At 34.7% G+C, this 21,678-nt stretch overlaps 1 pseudogene; it reads right to left on the bottom strand.

The window, feature by feature from the left end:
• Positions 1–16,729: 16,729 nt before the first annotated feature.
• Positions 16,730–17,954, bottom strand: LOC141521544 (transketolase pseudogene; annotated as a pseudogene).
• Positions 17,955–21,678: the final 3,724 nt, after the last annotated feature.

The raw sequence follows: 21,678 nt of genomic DNA on the forward strand, positions 1-21,678 counted from the left end.
ATTCCTGAGATAAGTTTTTGTTATAAAAAGTTTGTTTCCAAAAATAAATTTGGCAGATCCTTACATCGCAGTCTTGTGTGTTTGGGTACATTTCTACTCAACCTGAGTCTCGTAAATTCATGTCCAGACCCACACCAGAGCTTTTGTAGGAGGCAATTATTTACTGTCCTGGTGTGGGGAAAGGAAAGGAGGGAAGTAAGGGAAGGGACAGTGGTAGAAAAAATGTGGAACTAATAAACTTGCAAATGTATGAATATTGAAAACTATCTTTTCATTTTCTGGAGAAAGTAAAATAACATTTTGAAAGAGAGACTAAGGGAAGGGGGACTTCTGGCCAAGAAGGGTGAGAGAAGACAGGCACTGTTCTAGGTGCTCCTTTTTCCTATCAAACACACCATGAAAGAAACCTCTTAACAGAAATTCGATCAACCAAAACCCAGAAAGAGAAGCTAAGAGAAGAACAACTACCTACAAGTTCTGCCACAGAGACCATGGGTGAACCAGGAGTAGAGAACAGAGAGCCAGCTCAGGGACAGCATCAGGGGCAAGCTAGAGGATCAGCCTTAGTCACAGAGGTTTTGTTGAGGCACAGGTCTGAAGACAATCTTTAGCTATGGAATGTTTGGCCAGGGGAGAGGAGCATTGGAAGTGTGAGTTCCAAAACAGAGAATCTCAGAGCATGCCTACAAATTAACCCATTGGACAAAGGACTTGAGATCCATATGCTTTGAGCAGCAGTCTTCCCAGAATGAATGGTAAACACACTCCCCCCCATTCCCTCATGGTAAGTGTGGGCAACAGAATTCACTCAGAAGAAAGGGAGATTAACTATCTCTCCCAGGCCCCAACCCATTGTTCAAGATCAACTCACACCCTGCTGCCGAGTGATTCAAACACTCCAGAGAGAGCAACCAGAACCTCCTACTGGCTGTTCCTTGTAATTACCAAGCCAAATCAACAAAGCCACTAGGGTTTTCAAAAGCAAACATCTGAGAGCCAGCCCCTCCCCCAACAGAAGATCTTAAGAAAACGAAGAAAGATCAGCAGAAAGGGGGATGCATGGAGAAATACTTAGAAAAAAGTGACCAAGCATTTCTGAGGAGAATATGAATTGGTCTCCAGTCCAGAAAGACTTCATTGAAGAAATCAGGAAGGAGTTTAAAAATCAATTGGAAAAACTGGGAAAAGAAACTGAAGAGAAAATTAACAGGTTGCAGGAGAAAATCAACATCTTGCAACAATACAACAAATACATGGAAAATACAATTCACAAATACAAAATGAGGATAATTCTCTCAAATCCTCAACTGAGCAAATGAAAAAAGAAAATAATTCACTCAAAACTAAATTTGAGGAAATGGAAAACTTCAAAAATAGACTTGACCAATTGGAAAAGCTGTTGCAAAAGGTAAATGAAGAATGTTCTTCTCTAAAGAAAAAAATGGAATCTATGGAAACTAATGAATTCACGAGTCAACAGGATTGTGTTAAACAAAACCAAAAGTTGGAAAAAATAGAAAGAAATATAAAATACCTCATCAGCAAAACCACTGACCTTGAGAATCATTCAAGGAAGGACAACCTGATAAGTATAGGTCTTCCTGAAAATAATGAAGAGAAAAAAGCCTGGGCTTAAATTTACAGGTTTTAGTGATGGAAAATTGACCTAATATCATGGAACCAGAGGGCAAAATAATTACTAAAAGAATATATTGATCCCCTCCTGAAAGAGATCCTAAAATGAAAATACCAAGGAATGTTGTGGACAAATTATAGAACAATCATATAAAAAAGAAAATCCTTAAATCAGCCAGAAAGAAAAGGTTTAAGTATCAATGAGCCACAGTAAGGATTATACAGGACCTGGTTGCATCAAAATTAAGGGATCAAAGGGCCATTACAAAGATATTACAAGTGATATTACAAACAGAATGAGAACTTGGAATGCAGCCAAGAATCTACTATCTATCAAAACTGAGCCTTCTCTTCCAGGGTTAAAGATGGACATTTAACAAAATGGGAGACTTGCAATATTTCCTAATGAAAATCGAAGAGCTAAATTCAAATTGTGGGTATCAAACAGGAAACTCAAGAGTCATATGAAAAGGTTAATAAAAAAGGGAAAGGAAAAAAGTTACTATCCAATAATATGAAACTGGCCATAACCCCATCTAGGAAAAAAATTCTCATAACTCTGGAGAACTGTAACTCTATTAGAGAGAATATATTTAAGCAGAAGTGATGGCCACTCAACGTCTTATCAGTGAGACTGTTATCCAATAAGATGAAACTGGTGACATCTGTGCACAGAAAAAATAATAACTCTCAAGAATTTTAACTCTATTGCAGAGAATGTCCTTAGCCAGAAGTAATGAATAATTATGACTTTTCTGTGACTCAGATAGAATGATTTAAAAATAATACCTCCTTAAAAAGGGGGACAGTAAAGAGAATGGAAGTTGGAGGGAGACTGAATGGGGTAAATCTCATTACATCAAGACAAAAGACCTATTGTAATTGAGGGGAAGAAGGGAGGAGATGAGAACCATTTGAATCTTCATCTCTTCAGACTTGGCTTAAAGTTAACTCAGATACACTTAATCAAGTTAAGAAACTTATCTTACCTTTCAAGCATTAAAAGAGGAAAAGGGGAGGGGGAGGGGGGAGGGGAGAAAAGGGGAACTAATAGAAGGGAAGGAAGAAGGGAGTAAAGGGAAAGGGGGAAAGCAGGGTGGATGGTTGATACAAGAGGACATATAGGTCAAGGAGGCGCAACCTGAGAATTATTGGACTTCCTGAAAACATTGAAGTGGAAAAAAAAGCCTGGACTTAATATTACAAGATCTAGTGATGGAAAATTGCCCTGATATCATGGAACCAGAGGGCAGGGTAGTTATTGAAAGAATACATTGATCCTCTCCAGGAAAAGTTCCTAAAATGAAAATACCAAGGAATGTTGTGGCCAAATTCCAGAACTATCAGATAAAAGACAAAATCCTGAAAGCAGCCAGAAAGAAACAAGTTAACACAGGACCTGGTTGCATCAACATTAAGGGACTGAAGGGCCTGGAAGGAGATATTTTGAAGAGCAAGGGAGCTTGGAATGCAGCCAAGAATACACTAACCTGCAAAGGTGAGCCTTCTCTTCCCGTGAAGAAGATGTACATTTAACAAAATGGAAGAATTCCAAAAATTCCTGATGAAAAGACCGAGGCTAAATAGAAAATTTGGACATCAAACAGGAGGTTCAAGAGACACAGGAAAAGGTATATAAAAGGGGGGCAGCAAAAGAAAAAAAATTGCTATCCAATAAGTTGAAACTGGCTATATCCCAGCATGGGTAAAAAAAGATTCTTATGAATCTGGAGAATTGTAACTCTAACAGAGAGAATATTCCTAGCCAGAAGTGATGGAGATTCGTGAACTAACCATGAGACTGCTACCCAATGGCATGTAACTGGCTTTAACACCACTTGGGAGAAAGACTCTAATAACTCTCAAGAATTTTAACTCTAATAGATAGAATGAATTTAGCTAGAAATCACAGGCACTTAGAATTTTCTATGACTCAGATGCAAAGATCTAAAATACACTACCCCCTGAAAATGGGGACAGGAAGGAGATGGGAGGAGGGAGGTGATTGAATGGGGCAAATCTCATTACACTAAGAGGTACAAGATACCTATGGTAATAGAGGGGAAGAAGGGAGGAGATGAGAAACTCCTGAATCTTCTTCCCATCAGATTTGGCTTAAAGTCAAATTATTCATACTTAGTTTACTTAAAAAACATCTACCTTTCCAAGTATTAAAAGGGGGAAATGGGGAGGGGTGATGGAGAAAGGGAGGGGGAGTGGGGAAAAATGGGGAACTATTTTGCCTCAGCTGAAGTGAAAAAAAGCAGGGGTAGCAAACCTTATCTCAGACAAAGCAGTTGCAACAATAGATAGCATTAAAAGAGATAAGGAAGGAAACTTAATCCTCCTAAAGGTACCATAGACAATAAAGTTATTTCAATAGGGAATGTATATATGCACCAAATGTGATAGCATCTAAATTCTTAGAGGAGTTGAAAGAACTACAGGAAGACACAGATAGCAAAACTCTACTAGTGGGAGACCTCAACCTCCCACTTGCAGATCTAGATGAACAGAATCATAAAATAAACAAGAAGGAAGTTAAGAAAGTAAGTAGATTGTTAGAAAAACTAAATATGGTAGACTTAGGGAGGACATTGAATGGGGGATAGAAAGGAATTTACCTTTGTCTCTGTAGTACATGGAGCTTACACAAAAATTGTCAGTGTACTAGGACATAAAAACATAAGGATCAACAGAAGAAAAGCAGAAATAGTGAATACATCTTTCTCAGATCACAATGTAATAAAAGTCATATGCAATATTGGGGCAAGGATATATAGATCATAGCCAATTAGAAACTGAATAACCTCATTTTAAGTAATGAGTGGACCAAAAAACAAATTATAGAAAGAATTAACCATTTTATCCTAGATAATAACAATAATGAAAAAATACACCAAAACCTGTGGAATTCATGCAAAAGGGTTGTCAGGGGATATATTATATCTTTAAATACTTACATGAATATATTAGAGAAAGAGGAAATCAATGAACTAAACATGCAACTAAAAAATTAGAGGAAGAACAAATAAAAAATGCCCAATTAAATACTAAATTAGAAATTCTAAAAATTAAAGGAGAAATAAATAAAATCAAAGCAAAAAAGTATTGAATTAATAAATAAAACCAAAAGTTGGTATTATGAGAAAACTCAAATATTGATAAACCTCTGGTCAATTTGATTAAAAAAAGGAAGAAGAAAACCAAATTTCTAGTATGATAAATGAAAAAGTTGAACTTACCACCCATGAGGAGGAAATCAAAGAAATAATTTGAAATAATTTTGCCCCTCTATGCCAATAAATTTGATAATCTAAGTGAAATGGATTAATATTTACAAAAATATAAGTTGCCCAGGTTAAATGAAGAGGATATTGAATACCTAAACAACCCTATCTCAGAAAAAGAAATTCAACAAGCCATCCATAAACTCCCTAAGAAAAAATCTCCAGGGCCTGATGGTTTCACAAGTGAATTCTACCAAATATTTAAAGAACAATTGGTGCCAATTCTATATAAGCTTTTTGGAAAAATAGAGAAAGATGGAACTCTCCCTAACTCTTTCTGTGAAACCAATATGGAGCTGATACCTAAACCAGGAAGAGTTAAAACAGAAAGAAAATTATAGAGCTATCTCCCTGATTAATATAGATGAAAAATTTTAAATAAAATATTAGAAAAATGATTACAACAAGTTATCACTAGGATATTACATTATGATCAAGTATTCCAGGAATGAAGTGTTAGTTAAGTTAGTTAGTTAAGTGTTAGTTAAGAGTTAGTTAGTATAATCAATTATATCAATAACAAGCCTATCAGAAATTATATGATCATATAAATAGAAGCTGAAAAAGCTTTTGACAAAATAAAGCATCCATTCCTACTAAAACCACTAGAGAGTGTAGGAATAAATGGACTATTCCTTAGAATAATTAGCAGTATCTATCTGAAACTATCAACAAGCATTATCTTCAATGGGGAGAGGCTAGAGGCATTCCCAATAAGATCAGGGTTGAAACAAGGATGCCCACTATCACCACTATTATTCAATATCATATTAGAAATGATAGCTTCAGCAATTATAACAGAAAAAATTGAAGGAATTATAATTGGGAAGGAAGAGACAAAACTCTCACTCTTTCCAGATGACATCATGCTATACCTAGAGAATCCCAATACATGATACAAAAAACTACTGGAAACAATGACCAATTATAGCAAAGTTGTAGGTTATAAAATAAACTCTCATGAATCCTCAACTTGTCTATGTATGTCTAGCAAGATAAAGCAGGAAGAGCTAGAATGAGATATCCCATTTTATGTAACTTCAGACAATGTAAAATACCTAGGAGTCAATTTGCCAAGGAAGACTCATAAACTTTTCAAAAACAATTATAAAACACTTCTTACACAAATTAAATCTGATTTAAATAACTGGACAAATATCAACTGCTCATGGATGGGTTGAGCTAATGTAATAAAAATGACAATTCTACCAAAAGTAAACTACCTGTTTAATGCCCTACCAATCAAAATTCCAAAATGTTACTTTAATGAATTAGAAAAAAAGTGTAAGTAAATTTATATGGAGAAATAAAAAGTCAAAAATTTTCAGGAATTTAATATAAAAAAGTGCAAAAGAAAGTGGCTTAGCCCTACCTGATCTAAAATTTCATTATAAAGCATCTGATATCAAAATTCTTTGTTATTGGCTTTGAAATAGAGTGGTGGACCAGTGGAATAAACTAGGTACAAAAGCAGGAGAAAATTACAGTACTCTACTGTTTTATAAACCCACAGAGTCCAGCTATTGGGATAAAAACTCTCTTTTTTGATAAAAATTGCTGGAAAAATTGGAAGTTAGTATGGAAAAAACTTAGATAATACCAACACCTAACACCCTTTACCAAGATAAGATATGAATTGTTACAGGATTTAGACATAAAACAAATGCTATAAGCAAGTTAGAAGATCAAGGACTAGTTTAGCTGTCAGATCTACGGAAAGGGGAGCAGTTTATGACTAAGGACAAGATGGAGAACATCAACAAAAACAAACTAGATGATTTCAATTACATTAAATTAAAAAGCTTTTGTACAGATCAAACCTCTGTAACCAAGATCAAAAGAAATGTAGTTAATTGGGAAACCATCTTTACAACTCATGATTCTTACAAAGGATTTATTTCTAAAATATACAGACAATTGAGTCATTTTTTTTAAAAAAAGCTATTCTCCAATTAACAAATGGTCAAAGGATATGCAAAGGTAATTTATGGATGGGGAGATCAAAGCAATCCATAGACATATGAAAAAAATTGCTCTAAATTATTAATTATTAGAGAAATGCAAATCATAGCTACTGTGAGGTACCACCTCACATCTTCCAACCTGACCAATATGACCAGAAAGGGTAATGATCATAGTTGGAAGGGTTGTGGGAAATCTGGGACACTATCACGTTGTTGGTGGATCTATGAACACATCCAACCTTTCTGGAGAGAAATTTGGAACTGTACTCAAAGGGCAACAAAAATGTGTATACCCTTTGATCTAGCAATACCACCACTGGGTCTATACCCTGAAAAGATGATGCAAAAAGGGTAAAAACATCACTTGTACAAAAATATTCATAGCAGCCCTGTTTGTGGTGGCAAAGAATTGGAAATCAAGTAAATGTCCTTCAATTAGGGAATGACTTAGCAAACGATGGTATATGTATGTCATGGAGGACTATTGTTCTATTAGAAACCAGGAGAGATGGGAATTCAGGGAAGCCTGGAGGGATTTGCATGAACTGATGCTGAGTGAGATGAGCAGAACCTGAAAAACACTGTACACCTTATCAGCAACATGAGAGTGATGTTCAACCTTGATGAACCTGCTCATTCCATCAACACAACAACCAGGGGCAATTTAGGGCTGTCTTCAATGGAGAATACTTCCTGTATCCAGATAAGGAGAAGTGGAGTTTGAACAAATTTCAAGGACTATTCCATTTAATTTAGAAAAAAAAATCAGATATCTTATTGTCTGATCTTGTTATCTCTTATAATTTTTATTTCTTCCTTAAGGATGTGATTTCTCTCTCATCACATTCAGTTTAGATCAATGTAAAACATGGAAACAAAATAAAGACTGCCAAATTGCTTTCTGTTGGCAGGATGGGGGGAGGGAAGTAAGATTGGGAGAAAAATTGTAAAACTCAAAACTCAAATAAAATCTTACAAACATTATACCTCAGGGGCAGCACTAGCCATGGAGTCAGGAGTACCTGAGTTCAAATCCGGTCTCAGATACTTAATAATTACCTAGCTGTGTGACCTTGGGCAGGCCACTTAACCCCATTTGCCTTCCAAAAACCTAAAAAAATAAAAAAGAATTATTACTCCTTATAAAGGGGGCACAATAAGGAGATGGGAGGATGGAGGAGATTGAATGGATTAAATCTCATTACATAAAGAGGTAGAAAAAAGATCGATTCTAATAGAAGGGAAGAAGGGAGGAGGTGAAAACCATCTGAATTTTCATCTTATCAGACTTGGCTTAAAGTTAACTTATACATACTCAGTTGAGTTTAGAAACTTACTTTTCAAGCATTAAAAGGGGAAAAGAGGGGGGATGACAGGGAGGGGGAAAGGGAAATAGATGGAAAGGAGAAAGAAATGGAAGGGCATTGATATAGGAGGGCAAAAACACTGAAGGGGGCAGCATTCAGAAACAAAATACAGGGGAATATGGATAAAAGGAGAAAAGGAGAAAAATGCAAACAGATAACATGGAGGCAATAAAGAGTTAGTAATTATAACTTTGAATGTCAATGGGAGGAACTCTCCCTTAAAATGTAAGCGAATAACAAAGTGGATTAACAACCCTAATAATACACTATGCTGCTTCCAAGAAACACTTTTGAAGCAGAGGGTTACATATAGTGTAAAGGGAAAATGTTACTGCAAAATATCTTTTGCTTCAGCTGTACTGAAAAAAGCAACGGTAGCAATCATTATACCAGACAAAGCAGTTGCAAAAGTAGATAGCATTAAAAAAGAAAAGGAAGGAAACTGTATCATCCTAAATGGTACCATAGACAATAAAATAATTTTAGTGCTAAATATGCATGTACCAAATGGTATTGCATCAAAATTCTGAGAGAATAAGTTGAAAGAGCTTCAAGAAGACATAGACAGCAAAACTCAGCTAGTGGGAGACCTCAACTTCCCACTCTCAGATTTAAATAAATCTAATCATAAAATAAACAAGAAGCAAGTTAAAGAGGTAAATAGATTGTTAGAAAACCTAGATATTATAAACTTAAGCAGGAAATTGAAGTGGATAGAAAGGAATATACTTATTTTTTTCTGGCAGTATATGGCACATACACAAAAACTGACCATGTACTAGGGCATAAAAACCTAATGATCAATTGTAGAAAGGCAGAAATAGTGAATATGTCTTTTTCAAATCATGATGCAATAAAAATAATGATCCAGGGATATATAGATCCAGAACCAATTTGAAACTAAATAACCTTGTTTTAAAGTATCAAATAGCAAATTATAGAAAGAATTAATTATTTCATCCTAGATCATTACAATAATGAAACAGCATACCAAAACCTATGGGATTGACACAAGGAGGCTGTCAGGGGATATATTATATCTTTACATGCTTATATGAATAATTTTTAAAAGGAGGATATTAATGAACTAAATATGAAACTAAAAAAGTTAGAGAAAGAAAGATTTAAAACCACCAAATTAAATACCAAATTAAAAATTCTAAAAATTAAAGGAGAAATTAATAAAAGTGAAAGCAAGAAAGGTTTTGAACTAATAAAAAAGCAAACAGCTGATTTTTGAAAAAAATCAATAAAATTGACAAGCCTCTGATCAACTTGATTAAAAAAAAGAAAGAAGAAAACCAAAATGCTCATATCACAAATGAAAAAGGTGAACTTACTAGATGCAATAGCAGGAAATTATTATAGTAATCTACTTTTTGATAAACTGAAAGAGTCCAGCTATTTGGATAAAATCTCTATCTTTGATAAAAACTGCTGAGAAAATTCAAATTTTTTTTTGGAAGAAACTTAAATTAGACAAACCTTTCACACGATATACCAAGATCAAAATGTGTATAGGATTTTTACATAAAAAACCATATTATAAGGAAATTTGATGATCAAAAAGTAGTATAACTCTCAGATCTATGGAAAGGGAAATACTTTATGTCCAAGGAAGAAACAGAGAACATTATAAAAAATAGATAATTTTGATTACATTGAATTAAAAAGCTTTTACACAGACCAAAACCACTCTATCCAAGATCAAAAGCAATGTAGTAAATTTGGAACCAATTTTTACAACTAGTATTTCTGACAAAGGACTCATTTCCAAATTGTACAGAGAATGGAGTCAAATTTTCAAAAAACAAAAAACAAAACCAAGCTATTGCCCAATTGACAAATGGTCAAAGTATATGCAAAGACAATTTACAGCTGAAGAATTCAAAGTGATCCATAGTCATATGAAAAATTGCTCTAAATCACTACTTATTAGAGAAATCTGAATTAAAGCTTCTCCAAGGTACCAACTCACACCTCTTGGACTGGACAATATGACCAGAAAGGACAATAATCAATGTGGGAAGGGATGTGGGTAACCTTGGAGACTAATACATTTTTTTGTGGAGCTGTGAACTCATCTAACCTTTCTGGAGAGCAATTTGGAATTATTCCCCAAAGACAGCAAAAATGTGCATACCCTTTCATCCAGCAATATCACTACTGGGTCTATATCCTGAAGAGAATATGAAAAATATAAATATAAAATATAAAAATATAAAATATAAAAATAACACTTGTACAAAAATTCATAGCAGCCTTGTTTGTGGTGGCAAAGAATTGGTAATTAAGTGAATGTCCTTCAATTGGGGAATGGCTTAACAAACTGTGATATATGTATGTCATGGAACATTATTGTTTTATTAGAAGCCAGGAGGGATGGGAATTCAAGGAAGCCTGGAATTATTTGCATGAACTGATGCTGAGCAAGATGAACCTGAAAAACTCTGTACAGCCTAACAGCCACATGGCGGTGATGAACAACCATGATGGACTTGCTCATTCCATCAGTGCAACAACCAGGCACAATTTTTGGCTTTCTACAATAGAGAATATCTGTATCCAGAAAAAGAATTGTGGAATTTGAACAAATACCAAAGACTTTTGCCTTCAATTTAGAAAAAAATACCCATCATCTTATTATTTAATTTTTCTAACTCTTATACTTTATTTTTCTTACTTAAGGATATGATTTCTCTCTCATCACATTCAACTGTGATCAATGTATACCATAGAAACAATATAAATATTAAGAGAATGCCTTCTGTGGGGTTGGATGGAGGGAAGCATGAATAGGAAAAATTGTAAACCTCAAAATAAAATATTTCTAAAAAAATAAAAAATAAAATAAAACCAATGCTTTCAAAATTAGAAAGAAATCAGAAAGATGGGAAACAATGTTCACACCTAGAAGTTCTGATAAAGGTCTGATTTCTAAAATATAGAGAAAATTGTATCAAATTTTTAAGGTCACATCATTCCCCAATTGATAAATTATCAAAGGATATTAACATATTGTTTTCAAATGAAGAAATTAAAGCTATATATAGTCATATGAAAAAATGCTCCAAATCAATATTAATTAGAGACATGCAAATTAAAACAACATTGAGACCATCTCACACCAATCAGATTGACCAAGATCAGAAAAATTTTAAATGTTCAGTGGTGGAAAGGTTGAAGGAGGACTGGGACATTGATACATTGCTGGTGGAATTGTGAACAAATCCAACCTTTCTGGAAAACAATTTGGAACCATGACCAAAGAGCAATAAAACTGTTCATACCTTTTGACCCAGAAAATCCCATTTTAGGTGTATATCCAGAAGAAATTATAACAAGTCCTACATGTTCCAAAACATTCATAGCAACTCTTTTTTGTAGTGGCAAGAATTGGAAATTGAGGGGATGCCCATCAATTGGGGGATGGATAAACAAGTTATGGAACACTATTTTTCTATAACATGCCATAAATGGTCAGACTCTAGAGAAGCATGGAATGACTGATAGGATTTGATGCTGAGCAAAGAGAGTAGAAGCTAGAGAATGTTATACACATCAACAACAACAACAACAACATTGTGGGATGAAGAAACTTGATGGAAGCAGCTCATCTCAGCAGTCCAGAGAGCTAGGATAACTGTATTAGACTGACTGTGGACTATATTATCCCCTCCAGGGAAAGAAAAACAAAATAAAACAAAACAAAACACATACATGCAAAAATAACCTTTCAGATTCTGATGAACACTTCATGAAAATTATCTCTTATATATCTCTTTCCCTTTAACCTAATTCCTTATACAGAAAATTATTAATTTGTAAACATGTTTATCAAAATATGTATGTAAATTGATAACCAGACTATTCATCACTGCAGGAAATACGTGTTGGAAGGGAGGGTGGAAGGAAATTTTGTGACTTAAAAATATACTTGTGAATATGGATAAAAATAAATATTTAAAAATTAAAAAATAAAAATTCTTGTGCTACCTAAAAGTCACGAATGGGAAAAGAGCCTAGATTTCATTTTTCAAGAATTTCTCCAGGAAAATTGCCCTAATATGTGAGGTAATCCACCAATCACATCCTGAAAGTGATCCTAAATTAAAATTCCCAAGAGTATTAAAGCTAAATTCCAGAACTCCCAAGCCAAGGTGAACATACTACAAAGTAGACAGAAAGAAACACTTTAAATATCTTGGAACTTCAGTCAGAATTGCATGTATTTATCTGTGTCTCCATTAAGGGCTCATAGGGCTTGGGGTATGATATTTCCAGAAGCCAACAGAGCTTCGATTAAAACCAAGAATCAGCTACCCAGAAAAATGAACATCCTGTTTCAAGGGAAAAGATGACCAGTCAATGAAATAGGGGACTTCCATTCTTTTCTGTTGAAATAATCAGAGCTGAACAGAAAGTTTGATCTTTAAGTACAGGACTCAATTGAAACATAGAGAGGGTAGACAGGAAGGGAAAATTATGAGGGATATAATAACTCATAAGAACTTCAGTTATTATGGTAGTTAGAAGGAGCACATAAAGATAAGGCACAGCAGGGAGCTCAATATGACGATATATTATAATGATGGAGTTAATGGGTGAGAAAGGTATATACTGGGACAAAGTGAAAGGAAAGACAGAAATGGGATATGATATTTCATATAAAAGAGGCAAGAAAAAGCTCTTTCAATGGAGTGGATGGGGAGAAGGAGAAGGGGAATTTGTAAGCCTTCATTCTCATCAGAAGTCACGCAAAGAGGAAATAATAGGGCATAGAAATCTTACCCTACAGGAAAAAGGAGTGGAAAAGGATGGGAGAAAGGGAACAGGGCAACAGAGGGGGTACTGTGATTAATAGAAAAGAAGGAAGAACATGTGGGAGGGTTGTCAGATAAAATTTACTTTCGAGGAAGTACAGGGTGAAGGGAGGGAGAGAGAGAGAATAGAATAAATGGGAATGGGGTGGAATATGACAGAGGAAAATACAAATAGAAAAAGCAATTGAGGGGAAGATTTTTTGAGGCAATTTCTCTCATGGACTTTTGATAAAGAATGTGATGTGTCACAGAAATAGCATTGAGGTATCTGAATATAATGAAGCACAATTTTTTTTCCCTTTCCCTTTAATTCTCTTGAGGTTTCTCTCTCTTTGAATAGTGCTATTATCAAAAGACTGAGTTATATGTAAATTTTTGTGCTCATAGATCCTTTTCTTTTTTTATCTGATCCTTTTTGGGTATAGACCTAATATAGTAATTGCTAGATCCAATTGTAAGACTGTTTCCTAGCCTTTGGGTCATAGTTCCAATTTTTTTCTGTAATGTTTGAACTATTACACTACTCAACAAAATGCTAATTAATCTATCTATTTTACCTCATCACTTCCACATTTATGATATGTATGAGGTAGTAATTTAAAATTTATTTTAATTTGCCTCTTGTTTCTGTTGACCATTTATCAATAGAGGAATGGTTCTGATTTTAATAAATTACACTTTTATAAATATAACTTACATATATGTTTGAGAAATAAGAGAAACATTCTATAAATTCTTTTATATTACTTTACTGTCTCTGGTGCCTTCTAGCAAAATATAGTTTCTCTGATTATCTTTTAATTAAATGTACTTTTGCTTTTTTTCTTATTCTAAGCTGCTGCTTTCCATCTCTGCCTTTATTACTTTAGTGAAACTATCAGAAATTCTATATGAGTCATTTATTTTAACTCTGTGTATCTTTCTATTTCATGTTTTTCTCTTTTACACAACATATTGTTGACTCCTGGTTTCTAATTCATTCTGTGTTCCACTTCTATTTTATGGGTTAGTTCATTCCATACAAATTCAGTTGTGATTACTTTGTCCTACAGTTGTTTTCTGTTTTTCTTTTTCTCTCTCTTTTTTCCCTGGCTCTGCTCTAAAATTTGTTTTGCCTCTGATCATTGCCTCTCTTAAATTTTCCTCCTCTGTTTTATCATCCCCATTTCCATGCCACTTGTCCTTTCCTTCCTCTATTGTATCAGCCACATCTCTAATCACAACTATGTGTGGTGGGGTGATAATTTGTATTCTCTTTGAACCAATTAGATTGGAGTTAATTCAAGCACTCAAGGACTATACCCCTCCTAATTTTCAGTATAAATATAAAAAATGTTACATGTAGCTCTTTTATGTTAGGAAATTTTCCCCAATCTACTCGTTTCACCTCATTTTTCCCAGAGCATCCCACTCTCTCACTCTTATATTATTGACATAGTCCCAATATATTTGACTCGTATCTGTGCTATTTAGAAACTCTTTAAATGTACTTATTTTAAATGTCCTAGTAGTTATTATATCATCTTCCCATGAGGAAACATAAATAATTAAACATTATTAAACCCCTTATGATTATTCTTCCATGCTTATCTTTTTATGTTTCTCTTGAGTTCTGTGTTTGAGTGACAAATTTCCTATTGAGCTCAGATTATTTCATAAGGAATTCTTAGAAATCTTCTCTTTCATTAAATTACCATTTGTCCTTGAAGCATTATACTCAGTCTTGCTGGGAAGCTTATTCTTGGTTATAACACTGGCTACTTTGCCTTGTAGAATATCATCTTCCAAAATCTGTGCCTCTTTAGCGTGGAAGTCATTGAATCTTGTATGATTCTGACTACAGCTCCATGATATTTGAATTGTTTCATTCTGGCTCCTTGAAATATTTTTATTTTGACCTGGAATCTCTGGAATTTGGCTTGATTATACTGGGAGTTTTCTTTTGGGGATTTCCTAATGAAAGTTATTGATGGATTCTTTCAATTTCTTAATTTTTGTAGTGATCTGAGATATAAGAACTGTTTTCCTTATAGTTTTGAACTTTATAATTGAGGTTCCCTTTTTTCAATCATCAAGATCTAAAAATAGTCCTCCTTGATGTTTGTGAGTTTTTCTATTGTTTTTTCCAGGAGATATATCACATACTCTTCTATTTGTTGATACTTTTGCTTTTTATTGATTCTTGAGAACTCATGGAATTATTCCCTAATTCTAATTATTAAGTATTTATTTTCTTAAGATTTTTGAATCTCTTTTACTATTTGTCTTATTCTGCTTTTGAAAGAATTATTTACTTCAGTCAATTTTTTGCCTCTTTTACCATTAGGTCATTTCTGATTTTTAAGGTGTTGATTTATCAGTAATTTTTCTGCCTGTAGTTGGTGTTATACTAATGTCTTCTAAATTTAAGTCATTCTCTTCCCTGCCACCTTAATAACTTTTTATGTCCAAGTGCAAGTTTTTGTTGTTGTTATATTTTCTCTACTTCTTCATTTTGAATTATCTGTTGAAGTTGTACTCTGTTCACCTTGGAGTGAGGAGACATTTTCTCAAGTTTCAAATTTTTTTCAACTTCTTTTCTTGGGGACAGTTGTAGGGGTCTGCAACTTTTTGGTGCTTCCAAAGCAGTGACTTCTATTTTTTACTTCCAAAAAAGACAAAATCATAAAAGACAATGTTAAATTAAAAAAATAGCTGATATGTAAAATAGTTTGAGGAGGTATAATTTAAAAAAAATTGTACTACATAAAAGCCTATAACAAAGAAAACCCCTAGACATCATATTTCAAGAAATTTGTAATTTGATAATTCCTTTGATAAGGAAACTGATCAAAATTCCAGATTCAGAGAGTACAAAAGAAATTGAAAGAATCTATCAATCACCATCTGAAAGAAATGACAAAAGGAAATTCTCAGAAATGTTATGACCAAAATCCAGGACTTCCAGGTCAGATAAAGAGTACTTCTCTTTTTAAAAATTGATTTATTTCTTTTCAAACCACAAGTACATGCTTATTTCCAAGATACAAAATTTCCCTCCACCCTCCCTTCCCAACCGCTCCCCTCAGCAAGGAGCAGTAAGGTTAGCATTTTGCATACATTTTTTTTAAACATGTTTACAAATTGGTAATTTTTGGTGTGAGGCATTAAGATTAAGGGAAGGAGATATATAAGAAATAAATTTTATAAAGTGTTCATCAGAATCAGATGGGTTTTACCCCTGTTTTATTTTGTTTTGGTTTTCTTCCTCTGTTTGGGGGAATAATAGTCCATAACCAAATTCAGCTGGTCTAGCTCTCTGAATTGCAGAGAAGAGCTTCTTCCATAAAGGTTGTTCATCTCATAAGGCTATTATTAATGGGTACATTGTACTCTTGGTTCCTATCCCTTAAAGAGTACTTCTAACAGTTATAATAAATTCATTCCAATAGCTAGAGTCAAATTTAAATTTTTCAAGTGTGATATCTTCAAGGACAATATAGAAATAAATCATTATGATTGTGTCATAAGACCAGATAGGATTTAACCAGCAATCTAGGGCTAGTACAATATTAGGAAAACTAACAGCATAATAAACATATTTTTTTCTCGAAACATATAACTTTTTTCAATTGATCTTCAGTAAAAACAAAAAGTTACTTATTGCAACTTTACAGGAATGTTTCTCTCTCTTCCCTGTTTCTTGTTTTTTTCTGGAATGGCCAGCAGGAGTCTTCAGCGTATGACAGGACAGCTTTGATGGCCTAGACAATGTCTTTCTTGTCAATGCTTTACATCTTTAGCAGCTCTGCAGCCTTTCTTTTTCTTGGCATATTGGCAACATGCAAGTGATGCGTGATGATGTTAGGTTCACCAACTATGTCAGCAGGTATATCCTCGCCCATGACACCCTCATGGTAATGGTATTCCACAAACAGGATGCCTGGGCACTCTCAAGGATGGGCTTTTTAACCACAGACATAATTATAAAAGAATCTAGCACCTGGATGCTGATCTTTTCTTTCTTCAACTGCTCTGCAGCTCCAAATGTTTCATGGAGGATGAATCTAGCTCCAATCATAGTCACCTGGTCATCCTTGCTCTTCAGGACCATCATAGGCTGGCCAATCTGGAAGGTTTCACTGTTGTAAATGACTACATTCTCTGGGTATATGTTCCTTAATGAACAGATGCTCTTTGTGTTAGCATCTAACTCTATTGCTTTCTCAGTGGCCACAGCATTGCTTAGATGAAAGATGGTCCAAGTGGAAATATTCTGGAGCATGGCAAGATCTTCCAAGACTATATGAGAAGGATCATCTTAATGGATATCTCAGTGTGAGCCAAACAGGTTGATGTTACTCTCAGAAATGGCTGCCATACAAGGTACAATCCTGTCCTGTGTGGCACATCCCTCAGTGATGCTCACAATGTTCTCTGTTCTTCAATGAAACACTCAATGAAGTGATAAGGATGCTCCTTCTTGAAAAGATCTGAACATGACCAAGAAGTTGGAGAAAATTACAGTTCTAAAATCTTCTGATATTTACCAATATATGATATGAAACAAACCTCTTAACAGAAAACTGATCAACAAAACCCAGAAAGAAAAGCAAGGAGAAGAACATCTACCTCAGGATTTGCCTTCCACAGTCCTGGGTGAGTCAGGGCAGAGTGTGGATCATCCTTGGATCAGCCTGATTATCTGTAGGGCTGGAGCCCGGGAGTCTGAGGGCCCAAGAACCAGATCTGAGTGATCAGCCGTAGGACTACTGCCTGGATGATCATGGGGGCTTGGGTCAACTAGGGAGCAGAGGCACTGGTGTTGTCGCTGACCTTCTGGACCTTGTCGAAAAGGCTCAGGGTAGATTTGTGGTGCAGAAGAGCTGGAGACATCATCCCTGGGCTTCTCTGGTCTGAGGAACTCGGAGTCCCTCCTTTTGGCTGTAGCCTCTTCCCAGAAGAACCACAATTACAGACCTTCTTCCCCACACACAAGTGTGAGAACAGAGGAATCACCCCAACTGACTATAGAGAGAGTGATGACCTCACCCCAGGGTAGAGCCCACCACTGATTAAAGATAAAAGTATTTAACAGCTTCCAGGCCAAGGGAAAACACCTCAATCAAGGCCACAGACACTCCAAGGAAAGCAACCAGCACCGCCTACTGGTCAGCTGGAGAAATTACACTCAGTAGTAAAGCCTCTAGTGTTTCCAACACCAAAATTCTATGAACCATCACCTCCCCAACTCAAGGTCAGTGGAAATGTGGATCCATAGAAAAATTCTTAGAAGGAAAATACCCTAACTCAGAGAGACCTAGAACTTCTGAGGAGAATATGATCTGGACTCCAGCACAGAAAGACTACCTTGAAGAAATAATGAAATTTAAAAATCAATCGGAATATTGTTGAAAAGAAACCCAAGAAAAGATTAACACCTTGCAACAAGAAAACAAATCATTGGAAAATACAATTGGGGGACGGCTAGGTGGTGCAGTGGATAGAGGATCAGCTGGGGAGTCAGGAGTACCTGAGTTCAAATCCGGCCTCAAACACTTAATAATTACCTAGGTGTGTGGCCTTGGGCAAGCCACGTAACCCCATTGTCTTGCAAAAACATAAAGACAGAAAGAAAGAAAGACAGAAAGAAAGAAAGAAAGAAAGAAAGAAAGAAAGAAAGAAAGAAAGAAAGAAAGAAAGAAAGAGAGGAGGAAAGAAACAAAGAAACAAAGAAAGAAACAAAGAAAGTTCAATTGGATAAATACAAAATGAGAATAATTCTCTCAGATCCTCATTTGGGCAAATGCAAAAAGAAAATAATTCTCTCAAAACCTCAAATGGAAATCTCTTTCAAAAATAGAATTGAACAATTGGAAAAGGAGTAATAAAAGGTAAATGAAGAAAACTCCTCTCTAAAAAAAGAATGGAGTCTGAGCAAACTAATGACTTTATGAGACAGAATGAGCCTGTTAAACAAAACCAAAAAAATACAAAACCTAGAAGAAAATATCTCCACAAACAAAACCACTGACCTCCAGAATAGATCGAGGAGGGAGAAACTGAGAATTATTGGCCTTCCTGAAAACATTGAAGACAAAAAAAGCTTGGGCTTAATATTACAGTATCTTTTGATGGATAAGTGTCATTATATCATGGAACCAGATGGAAAAATAGTTATTGAAAGAATACAGCTATCACCTCTGGAAAGAGATCCTAAAAACCAAACACCAAGAAATTTTGATGCCAAATTCCAGAACTACCAGATAAAAGAGAAAATACTATAAGTGGACAGAAAGAAACAATTTAAATACCAAGGAACCACAGTAAGGATTACATAGGATCTGGCTGCATCAACATTAAGGATTTTCAGGTACTGGAACAAGATGTTCCAAAGAGCAAGGTAGCTTGGAATGCAGCCAAGAATCCACTATCCCACAAAGCTGAGCCTTCTTTTTCAGGTGAAAAGATGGGCATTTCATTAAATGGAAGAATTCAAAAAAGTCCTGAAGCAAAGACGAGAGTTAAATAGAATCTTTAGACATCAAACAGGAATTTCAAGAGACATGAGAAAAAGTTAAAAAAGGGGGGGTAAAGAAAAAAAATGCTATCCAATAAGATGAAACTGGGTATAACCCAGCATGGGAAAAAGATTCTCATTACTTGTGAGAATTGTAACTCTAACGGAGAGAATATACTTAGCCAGAAGTGATGGACACTCATGACCTATCCATGAGACGTCTATCCAATGGGATGAAACTGGCTTTAATCCTACTTGGGAGAAAGACTCTAATAACTCTCAAGAATTGTAATTCTATTAGATAGAATACACTTAGCTAGAAATAATGGATACTCAGAATTTTCTATGACCCAGATAGAGTGACATAAAAACACCTCTTCCTTAAAAAGGGAGACAGGAAGGAGATGGGAGAAAGCAGGTGATTGAATGGTCATAAATTTCCTTACATTAAGGAGTGCAAAGACCTATGATAATAGAGAGGAAGAACAGAGGATATGAGAAACACCTGAACCTTTCTGTCATCAGTGTTGATTTAAAGTTAACTTACACATATACTCAGTTAACTTAAAAAAATCTAACCTTTCATGTATCAAAAGGGGAAAAGAGGAGTGTGGGACAGATGCAGGGAGAGGAAGAAAAAGGGGAACTAATGAAAGGAAGGGAAGGGAAAAGGGAAAAAGGGAAAAGGGAAAGAAAGGGGAGGGGATGGATGCAGCAGGGCAAACACACTGAAGAGGGTGGTATTCAGAAAGAAAATCTTGGGGACTATAGATGAAGGCAGGGAAAAAGAGGAAAATACAAACAGAGAGAAGATAGCATGGGTGGCAATAAAGAGTTAGTAATTATCCCTTTGAATGTAATTGGGATGAACTCTCCCTTATAAAGTAAGCAAATAGCAGAGTGGATTAAAAACCAGACTCCTACAATATGCTGCTTAAAAGAAACTCATTTAAGCAGAGAGATACATATAGAGTAAAGGAAAAAGGTTGCAGCAAAATATATTTTGCTTCAGCTGAAGTGAAAAAAAGCAGGGGAAGCAATCCTTATCTCAAGCAAAGTAGCTGAAAAAATACATAGTGTTAAAAGAGATAATGAGGGAAACTATCCTCCTAAAAGGTACCATAGAAAATAAAGTTATTTCAATACTCTCTCTCTCTCTCTCTCTCTCTCTCTCTCTCTCTCTGTATATATATGTATAGATAGATAGCTAGATAGCTAGATAGATAGCTAGCTAGCTAGCTAGCTACATAGATAGATAGATAGATAGATAGATAGATAGATAGATAGATAGATAGATAGATAGATATAGATATATAGAAAGATAGATATAGATATACAGGGAAACATAGACAGCAAAACTGAGCTAGTGGGAGACCTCAACCTTCCACTCTCAGATTTAGATAAATCAAATAATAAAATAAACAAGAAAGAAGGTAAGTAGGTAAATAGATTGTTAATAAAACTAGATATAATATACTTTTGGAGGAAATTGAATGGGAATAGGAAGAAATATATCATTTTCTCTGCAATGCATGACACTTATACAAAAAATGACCATGTACTAGGGTGTAAAAGCCTAATGATCATCTTCAGAAAGGCAGAAATAGTGAATACTTCATTCTCAGATAACAATGCAATAAAAATCATATGCACCATTGGCCCAGTGAGATATAGACTCAGAACTAATTGGAAAATGAATAACCTCATTTTAAAGAATGAGTGGATCAAACTACAAATTTTAGAAAGAATTATTTTATACTAGATAAGGACAATAATGAAACAACATACCAAAACCTATGGTATTTACTCGAAGCTGCTGTCAGTAGATATATTAAATCTTTAAAGGCTTACATGAATAAATTAGAGGAGGAAATCCATTAGCTAAATATGCAACTAAAAAATTAGAGAAAGAACAAATTAAAAATCCCCAATTAAATACCAAATTAGAAATTCTAAAAATTAAAGGGGAAATTAATAAAATTGAAAGCAAAAAAACTATTGTATTAACAAATAAAAACCAAGAGTTTGTTTTATGAAAAAAAAACAATAAAATTGATCAAACTCTGGGTAATTTTAATTAAAAAAAGAAAGAAGGAAACC

The sequence above is a fragment of the Macrotis lagotis genome, chromosome 1 (assembly GCF_037893015.1).
Source record: "Macrotis lagotis isolate mMagLag1 chromosome 1, bilby.v1.9.chrom.fasta, whole genome shotgun sequence".
NCBI lineage: Eukaryota > Metazoa > Chordata > Mammalia > Peramelemorphia > Peramelidae > Macrotis > Macrotis lagotis.